Raw genomic sequence first — 11957 nt, 5'->3', positions numbered from 1 at the left:
CTGAATATGTTATCTTAATAATTTCTGGGCTGGGAGATCGTGGTGACCAAAACTAGTTGTATCGGCTGTAATGGCGGACAACAATAGAGCAATATCGTAACTAATAAAACTTTAAATAACTTCTGGAATGGGCAGAGTTGTCCTATAAATAAAGAAATTGTTTTCAATAGTAACAAACAACATTCTGTATTCTTAAAACAATTTACATAAATTAATAATTATTACATTTATTACAGACCTCTTACTATGGAACGTAGAAAGAATGCGTTTTGCTAGGTCAGCGGTACTACTCGAAGAGGTACAATGTCTTCTCTTTTATCACACACATGAAAATTAACAGAGTATACATTGTCTTCTTAGGTATTTCTTCATAGATAATAAATCTGTATTTGTCCTTTTGACTCTAGGCACTTCACATTAAAAAATGTCAGTATTTTTCACATATTACAGGAAAATATGAAGTCATTTTTTCAAGTATATTCACAGGGAAAAATACGCCAGGAGATGGCACAAATGCCATCCCCACAACTGATACTGTCCATACTCAAAACTCATGGTTTTTCGAGGTTTTCTCAGGAACCGCTCATCAACAAATGGTGCTTTTACAATCTAACCAAGGACCATCCTGTACCACACCTAGAACCACAGATTTGCTCAATTGAGTCACCGATTTGTTGGTTTTGCCCCTTGTGATGCATTATCTTTGTTCCCACTCCTAAACCATCGATGAAAAAAAAAGTTAGAAAATGACACATTACGCATTTGCACAGTGTTGCAGCGTAAACAATACATTTTTTGATGTATTGTAGAATATTATGACATTTTGATGACAAGTGTCACAGCTGACGTAAAATAATTATTTTGAGCATTCCATCATCTTTCTTGTAGTTAACATAAACTGGGCCCCAATCATTTTTAGTATATGTGTTCGATTACAGTTTTCTAGTGATGCATGAACTTCACTCTTCCGTCAACCCCTAACACATACTTTAAAGTTGACAATCACGTTTCATGGACGTAAAATAACATGATGTAAATACTGTGGTAATCGACATAAATATTTCACTTTTGCATTGTTGAACTTTTATGCTGCTTTTTATAATAATTTGATATTATAGATTAATTAAAGGCTCTATTGCGTCTAAAACCAAGTGTGATACTTAAGTCGAACTTAAAACATTTTTACCATTTCAAAATCTGTTGGTGACAGTGAAAACAACCGGTGATAAAGAGATTAAAAATCCGATGCTTTTTAACAATGAAGCCATCTGTTGGGGACACTAAGCAACTGAGATGTAAAACGGGAGTTGATTTTATTTCGCTTTTTAAGGTTTGCAGAACAGTATTCTACGTGAAACTGATGTTAGACGACTACATATTCTTAACACGGTTCTTTAATTTCATAACCAAATTTTGATTTTGATTATTTATAGGGAATATGTTATCATATCGAGTAATATATAGCCCTGAACAAAACTTATCAATGTGACATGATTCAGGTTGGATACCTGAAAATGTTTTCTTATACGAGTGCGGTTTCGTGTCGTATCGTTGTAGTTTTTACACCGAATATCAGCGTTGTGTACCTGCCTTTTCGGCGTTGGTATTTTCGTAGTTTTAGCCCCAGATTAGCTGGGAAGTTTTTGGTGTACGAAGTCCTAAGTCCACCACGGAGGAGTCCGCGGAGCAGCCCTCGCGGCCCTCCGACTCTCCCACTGTCGCCCCTCGGGGTGAATCGCGTCGGACACGCCGCTCACCCCAGCTTCCAGTCGCGCGTGATGTTCCGCCCACCTCGCAGCGGGCGAAGGATCGCTTGAATCGCGCCAACCGCCACAAATCGCCGATGGATACCACCGGCACTGAAACCGATCCACGTGAAGACTGTCCCGTGTCAGGGTCCGTTCATCCGTGTTGTCGCCGTCCGATGACTCACCTGACCGCTTAGTGATTGATCTTTCTCGCAGTGAGGCGGTGAACACATCGGCTCTGTCTGGCCACCATCCGGCTGTACCTGTGAGTGCACCTCTTCCTACGCTGTCCCGCCACCGTGGCGAGTCTTCTGCACACCCTGACCCAGTCGGACAGTCCTCTGGCCGTCGCTCCAGACGCTCCTCCGCACACGCGGGCTGTGGTGACAGCGGATCGTGTTCCAATACCCCCCTCCCAAGGGACGTTGCACCGGATGGTCCTGTGGATGCTCCTGACCCTCCTTCTCAAGAGATCCCGCCAAGCCCTCCAAAGAAAGAGAAGATACTCCCCATTGTGGTATATTAATTATACAAAACTGAACACTGAGATCCAGCGGCTCATCTTCGGCCAATTGCGAGCTGTTTACCAAAAAGATCATGTGAAATACCTGATTGACAGTAGGGGCGACTATCTTACCATTATCGTCTTTGTCAAATGAAAGACAATGCCTTACTTTACCCACCAGACGTCGGGTAATAGCCGAACGAAAATCGTAATCAAGGACATCAACGACTTGACACCAGAGGTTACGGCAGAGGAGGTCAAGGACGAACTGCTTCGGCTCCATTTCGAAGATACTTTGGTCCACCAGTATATCAAGATGGATCCTCAGACCTGGGTGTTGATCCCCTGCCCTACCCACGTCGTCTCCTATTCCTGGAGGGAGGACATAGAGCGGATTTACCAAATCCGGTATCTTCTGTACACGAAAATCCGGACTGAATGGTACAAGGGCCGCAACAGGCCAGTCATCTGTTGCAAATACCAACGCTTACGACATACTTTGCATTACTGCTCCTTGCTGTTGCAGTGTGTTAAGAGTGCTGGCCCACATTTAGTGGAGAACTGCACACTCCTAGCTTTGGAGAAACCTACCTGCAGGTGTTTGGACACATCTCATGAACCCCACTACATGGCATCCTGGAGGGGGTGCCATGTTCACCAGAAGGCACTGAAGTCTTCTTGTCCTCCCAATAAGAAACCAACAACAAATCGACCTCCTCCACCACAATGGAACACGACCAACTATCCTGTTTTGTGGGTCCAGCCTGATGCACCGCCCTCAGCTGCCACTCTGGCACCAGTCACTCAGGCATCAGATGGTTCTATGGCTCCTGGGCCCCTTTCTTCCCAGACTCCCATGACATCCTTTGCTGCTGCAGCTCGGTCTCGTCCACATTGTCCATCTTCCGTGACGGCTTCTACTGCTCACCGACTACAGGAGCCAGCTTCAGCTCCCCCCATTCCATCTGTGACTCTATCCCAGCCCTCTGCCCCTACCCCAATCTGCCTATTACTACACCGGCACCTGCCTGCTGCAGGGGCAAGCAGACCACCCAGGACCCTCCCCCAGCGGTGGAGACTGATGCGTCCTTTCAGGCGCACATGCTCGATATCCTCCAGGTCATCTAAAACCACACATCTGGGTTGTTATTCGTGACACTGCACAAAACATCCGTCGATCAGAGGATGGGATCTCCGAGGTCATCGCCCTAGTGGAGGGGCTTAGTCAAATATTTTTGTATTGGCGGATCGACCACCACACCACCAGCACCAGCCCCCTCAGGATCTTGTCACCTGCATTTTTAATAGGAGTGGCATAAAACGGATGAAGATAGAGTTGAACCCCTTCCTCCATGACCATCATGTGGATGTTTTACTGGTGACAGAAACACACCTTAAGCCGGCAGATGTTTTCTACCTTTGCAACATGGTGTCTTAGTGCTTTTACCTCCTTGACTGCCATGTTGGAGGCACGGTAGTGTTCCTCAGCAGAGCTCTTGTCCATACCCAAGAGACTCTCCAGCCAATGGAACACATAGAGACCACAGCAGCTACCATCTCCACATGCCTTGGAGCCATTACCTTTGCAGAAGTGTATTTGAGCCCAAACAAGCTTGAAGCAGACCTCCGCATATTGGCATTCTTCAATAGGCTCATCATTGGGGCGCATCTCAATGCCAAGCACCCAGATTGGCATTCTCGGGTCTCTAACCCCAGATGTCCGCTCCTCCTTGACCTGTAGGATACTTTAGCGCCATTGGTCTATGGCCCGCATGTACCTACCCATATCCCAGTCCATTCGAACTGCCAACCAGGCGTTCTGGATGTGGCCATCTTCAAAAACATCACCGCTCAGTTTTCACTGGAAGTTTTCCATGAACTGGTCTCTGACTATGAGCCAGTACTCTTCCACCACACAAATGCTGTCCTTTCATTCGATGTTTGTTCCAATGTGACCCTCACCAATTGGGACAAGTTTGCTAGGGTACTTAATAGCACCACTCTACACGACCTCGATTTGACAACACCGGCCAATATAGTCCGTAGCCTGAATTACCTTACCGCCAAAATACAGAGAGCAGTGAAACCCTCCACCTCGGGATTTAACCCCCCTGGACGATTTGCCTCCCCTGTTGTGGGAGCTGAAGGTGGAAGCAGTTTCATGATCCTCAGGACAAACGCCAAATGAGATGCCTCCAGCTCACTGACTGGAGGTCCGAACAATGGGAGGACAGGATGTCCGCTTTCCTCCTCCACCATAAGTCTGACTGGGCTGTCATTCACACGCTGTGGCGTACTATGCCAGCGACTGCCCATTATATTCGCACAGTAGTGGGCCTGTCATATGATACCCTCGAAATTGTGGAAATGCAGGCGGATGCATTTGAGGCCGAAAACCGCCCCCTTGTCCAAGACCTTTCTCCGGACGAACTACAGGACGAACATGAAGTCCTGGCAGCTGTTGGTGCTTTCTGCAATTGCCCACCCCAGTCTGCCCCCTCCTTACGTCCATGGCAGCATATCGTTCAAGGTAAATGTGGCTGGTCGGCCTCTGGATTGGACGGAATTTTAAATGAACATCTTTGCCATTTTCCCTGCAAGCCACTCATCTTGTTCATCAAGATTTTAAACTGTTGTTTCACGTCTGTCCTTTTCCCCCCTCAGTGGAAACAAGCCAAGCTGATTGTGATCTCCAAGAGGTTCAAGGATCCTACAGTCCCCAGCAATAACAGGCCCATCAGCCTCCTAAATACTATGGCGAAAGTCTCCCCTCAGTGGAAACAAGCCAAGCTGATTGCATTCCCCAAGAGGTTCAAGGACCCTATGGTCCCCATCAACAATAGGCCCATCAGCCTCCTAAATACTATGGTGAAAGTCCTTGAATCCTTGATCCTTCACTGGCTTTTCCAACCTCTGGCGGCCGCTGGGACGATCCGTCCTGAACAGTTTGGATTCACTTTGCATGTCTCTGCCGAACTTCAAGTCCTTTGGATCACTGAACACGTCAGCAATGGCTTCAACACCGCCAAGTCGACAGATTCCGTTTTTATGGACTTGCAGAACGCCTGCGACAAGATATGGCAAGACACCCTAGTACACAAGATGCTGACGCAGACCCCTATACCAGAATTTTGTGTCAAGATCGTGGATGACTTCCACCACAGTAGTACTTTCCTAGTGGCTCAACGGGGAATGCATTCTGGCATTTGCCAGTTGTCGGCAGGCACTCCACAAGGGTCGGTGTTATCTCCCATCCTTTTTAATATCTATGTAAATGATATGCCAGTCATCCCCGAGTGCCACCTAGCACAATATGCTGACGACACAGCACTATATACCACTGGACGCATTACTGTCGCCGTCGTCGCCCGCCTCCAGCGAGAGGTGGAGGCCATCATAACCTGGTGCTGGACAAACAAAGTAGCTATCAATGCCGCCAAAACTACGGCGGTCTATTTCACGAAACGGCACCCAGTCCTCCGCCACAGTATTTCGATTGCAGGCGTGCAGTTACCCTGGTCCCCAACAACCACCTATCTCGGGGTCCAGGTGGACCACAAGTTGCTCTTCCACTGTCATGCGGAGTATGTTGCCAACAAGGGGCAAAAGCTGACCAGGGTTTCGTACCCACTCTTCTGCTGTAGGGAACTTAACCTGCATGCCAAGCTCTGCATCTACCAAACAGTTATCCTGCCTGCCCTCAGGTATGGCTCTGCTGCATGGGCCACGATTAGTGTCACCAGGATGCGGACATTGTAGCGCCTGCAGAACAAGGTGCTAGGTGGAGCCTGCACGCCACGCCACTCACGATAATTGTCACTCTCCACGAGGAAGCGGATATCATCCCCCTCAAGACGACCATACACAACAATGCGTAGCTGCTCTATGAGAAAGTGGTTGCCCTGTGGAACACTGTCCATGGGGTACGCCTCATTGGGACCTCACTTTCACATCGACATCCGTTTCCCCTAACCATCCAAGAGGAATCGGATTCCGACCATGGATAACGATAGGCCTGGCACGCCCACCATCAATGCATTCTTTGCGGGACTAGCCCCCATTCTACATCTAACACTTTCCCATCCTACCTGCCCACGTTGGTCTAAATTTTTCTGCCTGACTGATGTAGTACTGTCACCGTCGGAGGGTGGTATGGGACTCCAAGTCCCACCACCACACCTCCAAAGTATATTACAGTAATGCAGTGTTACTGCCCTGTGGATAAATTTACTGCCTCACCAACACAGTTAGACCGCAAAAGAGCGGTGATGCTGTACTGTAACATACCACAAAAAAAAAAAAAAACAGTGTGACTGGTGAGTCAGCCCATAAACGATTTTTCGGAAGTTATTAATGTAAACATAGTTGTGACAATATTTGTAGTATTTTAGGCAATTCAGATGCTTTGACGTATTTTTTGAAAAAAAAATACTTTGGAGATCTGTCTGCACAGAACAGGTGGGGTTATATTCCAGTAGTAATACTAGTCTCCCATTGGAGGAGAGAGAGGTGTCTGAAGTATTTTTTGATAAATAATTCGGGTCATTCGGATACCTTTGGGCACAACCCATATGGGGCTACATTTCAGTTGGCTCTTTCATTTTAATACTAGGTTATAATTGGAGCAATGGAGTGAGAAGTACACAGGAGGTAAATGTCTTCCAGAATTAATGAATATATTTGTCTTGAATGTGAAGGTTGCATAATGTTTACTTCATATTTGACCCTATTTTTAATACTACACTGTGATTGGTTGGAGACAGGGACGATGTACACATCGAAAATAATGTAATTTGACACCATTTTTACATAGCATTTAAATATCATGCTGCAGTTGGTTGCAAAAAAGTTGCGGATTTAGTGATACTACATGTGGTCAGTTTCCATTAACTTGGATTTTTAATACTGTACTAAGATTAGCTGGATATAAGGAGTACTGCAATGTGTGATTGCCTGGAGACGGAAGAGGGGTAGTGGATTCATAATTTTTTCCACTAATACAATGTTACTGTCTCTGCCATCTTCCAGTTTTTGTACTGCGCCATGACTGGCTGGAAATAAGGAGTACTGCACTGTGATTGGATGGGGAAGGGGCAGGGGCGGGTTTTTTAATATTTTCCACTAACACAGTTGCAGAATTTCTGCCATCTTGCATAGTACTGTGCTGTCATTGGCTGAAGATAAGGGGGAACACTGATAAGTATTACAGTCTAACTGATAAAGATAATGACATCACTCACAAGGAAGATGATGTCACTGTTATAGGTCGCGGGAGAGAGGACAGTACAAAAGTGCCCCAGATAGTTGATACCCACACTACTTACAAGATGTTCGTTTAGTCATCACGTTTACTGTTTATTGGGGCTGTAAATGTATCAGCTGGAGAACCTTTGGTCTGTAAACATCACAGACGCCACAGATCAACCAAAGTGGGATTGGTGTGTCGGTTTGTAAAATTGTACCTGCGTCTCATTGATGGCCAAAGCAGGCTTGTATGGACCAAAAACGGGAAGATGATGCAGTGTCAGGTCTACAACAGTTACATTCATGAATACGTCAGTAACGTGTAGCATACATTACTTCAGTCCAGCTCATTAAATTCCCCTTATCATTTATTGTTTCTCACATCCAGTATTGAGATTTGGCTTCAGTATGTATGATATAATAGTTGCATTAAGTTTGTTTCTTATATTTGTAGGCTAAAACTGCATAATCAATTCAGCACCCCTCTGAGTATTTGAAAGATTTTCTTATACGAGCTTAGACTATTGCATGTCTCCTTTATGTCACTTTGTCGTGGTATAGCACATAACAACAAGTCTGACACCTTTTACAGTGGAATGCACTCTAACGCTATACACGCAGAAAATATTTAACCTAATTATACATACTTCTTCTTTGTTCCAGTGGATTTTCGGATTTTTGGTGTTGTCATGGATATCTGGTGGCACAACAATGAATATGAATATGAATATGAGCTGCGGGTGGTACCCATCGCTGGACTACGAGCGTGTGGCGATGGAGTGTTCTGGGCCGTTGGTGACGAAAGTACCGACGATGCTGTCTAGCGATCTGAAATTGTTGCGTCTTACTGGGACCAGCATCACGTCGTTGGACAGCGCCAGCTTCGAGGGGCGTAGCTTGGCCGAGCTCACGACCCTGTCTGTGAGCGGCGGTGCGCTGGCCAGAGTCGCGGCTAACGCCTTCTGTCCGCTGCCAGCCCTGGCGAAGCTCGACTTGTCTCATAACCAGTGAGTGCTCGTTACTCTCCTCTAATGTGACGTTTGGTGAACCACTGTGAATCTCCTTCAAACGTCACCTATGCCTTAAGTTTCTTCATTGACGGGAACATCTTTAAGCTAATATTTTTATGTTGAATCCCTCATTTAGAGACACATTTTTTAATCTCCTTAACAGTGGAGGAAATGCAAGTAATTCGTCTTACTACAGTAATGAGATTTTACGTCAATTGTTAAAATGAGTCTCATTCAACATGTTCACCGTATGCTCGAAAGAAGTTACCGTCTCTGCGCCATAGATGACGTTAACAACTAGCCAATGGAATCAATGTTAAGGACATAACTGTTATGTTAGTGAATGTATCCTCTTTATCAATTGAAATAGATTAATAAATAACGAATGCAGAATTCTTCTATTTATCAATAGATTTCAGATTGAAGTTCTGAGAAATTCGACTTGTAGAATATCATTTTCAGAACAAGATGTCAATTTTCCGGAATAAAAAATTATGTTAGTACCAGAACTTGCTACATGGACGTCGTTGACCACTTTCCACATTTTATTAGCCTTTCCAATTATACCAAATACCTTATTTACCAGTACTTTTCTTTTCAGGAAGCTTCTTGAACAGTTAATGTAGTACGTCTACATCTACTTTACCACTCGGCAACTCACACATACACACCTGGTAGAAGGTTCACTGAACGACCGTCACACCACTTACAATAAATCGCTTGTTACACAGCCCCACAGCCGCAAGTTTCAATATTTATCTGTTCCTGTAGTTTCATAGTAATATATTTCTTGAATTCCGTGCGTGTTTTTGTGTTTAAGCGGTTTAATCTCGCGATTTTATCTCCAAGTGTAAATTTAGGCAATCTGTAGCGCTCTTTTAATTTTTGCTGAACAGCCAGCTACACAGTTCATTAAGGCATCAGCGTCCTTTGGTGGCACGCCCGGAGGGTAGCAGGTTGCGTATCTACGTTTCTGTCTGGTTTTATAGTTTACTTCTTCATTTAGTCCTGCAAGAATGGGTAGGATGTTTGCACGCAGGAGGAGCATGCCGCAGATCGCCAGCAGTTGAATGTCATTTTAGTTAAGGTCAGCTGCCTTCAACAGGCTCCTTCGGGGTGTAACGGTGGCGGAAAATCTGGCGCGTCGCGTGGGACACATCACATCTCGCTTGTTTCGTCCACGAGCTCTGTTACTGAGTCACGTCGTGCTGCACCTAGACAGGGCTGGAGTCACCCTCACAGCAGGGTAACGCGTTCGCGTCGCTCGAGGCGGAGGGCCAATGTGGAGGCTGGCCTTCTGGCTTCGACTATTCGCCCTGTGAGCGAATAGATGGTCATTCCTTCAACAGGGTCCCAGCAGCAACACACGGGCAGACATATGCTAGCTATCGGAGTTCCAAGATACTCGTGTTTCGGATCCCCTCTGGAAGATTGCTTTCAGACCTGGAAAGAAAGCCAATGTGGCTTCTGTATGTCTACTAGAGGGCCTCATGCGAGATGTGGAGGAGGTCTTATCTGCGGCTATCGAGAGTGCAGTCGTCTGCAACTGGCAGATCACGACGGCACCAAAGGCGCCGGTCATTTGGGTTCTCAGGCCATCCTCAGTTCATACGGGCTTCGGGCGGATGTGGTCAAGGCTGCTCGCCTCGGCCACGGGGTGCAAGCAGAGCTTGCAATTTTCAACATTGTTCCCAGAGCTGATGGGTTTCCTTTGGTCTGATGCCGAGTGGAGGAGTCTCACTCTGTGGCAGTCGGATCCGTGTGGTCGGATGGGGAAGGACTCCTCTTAGATACGTCAGGGGTGCACTACATGAAGGAAACAGCTACCCGGATAGCACGGTACTTGTGGAGTGCACAAGAGGGTTTTTTAAGGTTAGGCAGTAGTTTGTGGTACTCTGATGGACACCCACCAGTTGAAATGCAGATGGTGAAATCAGACCGCGTTCAGAGACACTCGACTGCCAATATTTTGTCAGTAAATTGTCGAAGTAGTCCTAACATTTTACTATCCTCCAAAATAGGTCTTGTGCCCAAATTGTTCTTGGGATCTACAACTGACAGAAACCCAAAGTAGTATGCTTTAAGATAGTTAGGGAGTCATGGTATATATATAGGAAATACAGCTTGTCTAGATGACAAAAATATTCTCTTAATTGAGGTAGGATTTGAGTGTAATACAAAAGTCTTCTCGTCACGTATAACAGAACTACGTGAAACCAAGTTAATTTTTCGATGCAATTACCGGCCACCCGATTCGACTGTGACAGTTGCAGAGACATTCAAACGAAACCTACGGTCAAGAGTACGTAAATACGCAATTGCGACATTACTTGAAGGCGAGTCCAACCTATCAAGTACGGAATGGGTAATCTCTCGGCTGACCGCAGCGGTATGGACATACAGTCTTGTCAAGTAATTTTGAATACGTTTTTTGAAAACGGTCTTTTTCAGCTGCTAGTTTTGCAGCCCACATGCAGACCTTACTGCTACAAATAGACTGGACCTCATCAATGGTACTGACATATAGACGGGATTGGTGATGACGATGTCATCATAGCGACTCTTGTTACGAAAGTTAATAATTCAGTGAAGAAGGCTACGGAAATGGTTCTGCTAGAAAGAGCTTAGAGGATGTCTAAACACTTTGTAAATCGTACTGTGGAACAAGGACGAGAAAGATTCATCATAGTTCAACAACGAAATTCGGAAAATGCTGAGGAAGCAAAGACTGTTGTGCTGTCGGTTCAGAAGAGAACGCGCAAATGACGACAGGCAACATTTAATACAAATACGGACTTCTGTAAAAAGATCGCTGGGCGAAGCTTATAACAAGTACCATCCTCATGCCTTAGTTAAACATCTTGCCGAGAATCAAAGAAAATTCTAATCCTACGTAAAATCGCTAAGTTGGTCGAAGGCTTCCATCCAGTCAGTTGTTGATCAGTCAGGTGTGGCAGCAAAACTTAACAAAAGTAAAGCCGAAGTTTTAAATTTTTTATTTAAGAAATCATTCACGCAGAAGAGCTGTGAAAACATACCATCGTTTCACCATTGCACAGAGTCCCTTATGTACGACGTAGTAATAAGCATTGCGTGCGTAGAGAAAAAACTGAAAGAAAGGAAAACAAATAAATCGCAGGTCAGGATGGAGTACCAGTTTGGTTATACAAAGAGAACTCTACGGCATTGATCCCTTACTTAGGTTACATTTAGGGCGAATCTCTCCCCCATCGCAAAGTCTGAGGCGACTGAAAAAAAAAGATCACTCCTGTATATGAGAAGAATAAAAGAACGGACCCGTAAAATTACAGACCAATATCCTCAACAACGCTTTGCTGCAGAATTCTAGAATATATTCTGACTCTGAATATATTAAATTTTCTAGAGACCGAAAAGCTTATGTGCTCCAATGAGCACGGTTTGAGGAAGCATCACTCGTGTGAAACTCTT

The sequence above is a fragment of the Schistocerca serialis genome, chromosome 7 (genome assembly GCF_023864345.2).
Source record: "Schistocerca serialis cubense isolate TAMUIC-IGC-003099 chromosome 7, iqSchSeri2.2, whole genome shotgun sequence".
Taxonomy (NCBI): Eukaryota; Metazoa; Arthropoda; class Insecta; order Orthoptera; family Acrididae; genus Schistocerca; species Schistocerca serialis.
This window is presented reverse-complemented; position numbering follows the sequence as displayed.